The following is a 354-nucleotide window of genomic DNA, read 5'->3' on the forward strand; positions in this document are numbered from 1 at the left end:
TCTAACAGATGCAGAGTTCAAAACCCTAGTTATAAAGATGCTCAATGAACTTAGAGGAAGTGTAGATGAATTCAGTGAGAACTTTAACAAAGAGATAAAAAAAAAACCCCATAAAAATGGAAACGGAAATTATAAAAGGGAACCAGTCAGAAATGGAGAACACAGTATCTGAGATGAAGAGGATATTATATGGAATTAACAGAGTGGATAAAGAAGAGGGTCAAACCACTGATATAAAGGACGGAGAAGCCAAAGAAATCCAATCAGAACAGCAAGAAAAAAGAAGCCAATACTACAATAATAATTTACAGAGCCTACAGGACACAATTAAATGTAAAAATATCCATGTTATTG

This window comes from Pteropus vampyrus, unplaced genomic scaffold, assembly GCF_000151845.1.
Source record: "Pteropus vampyrus isolate Shadow unplaced genomic scaffold, Pvam_2.0 Scaffold1, whole genome shotgun sequence".
NCBI classification, from domain to species: Eukaryota; Metazoa; Chordata; class Mammalia; order Chiroptera; family Pteropodidae; genus Pteropus; species Pteropus vampyrus.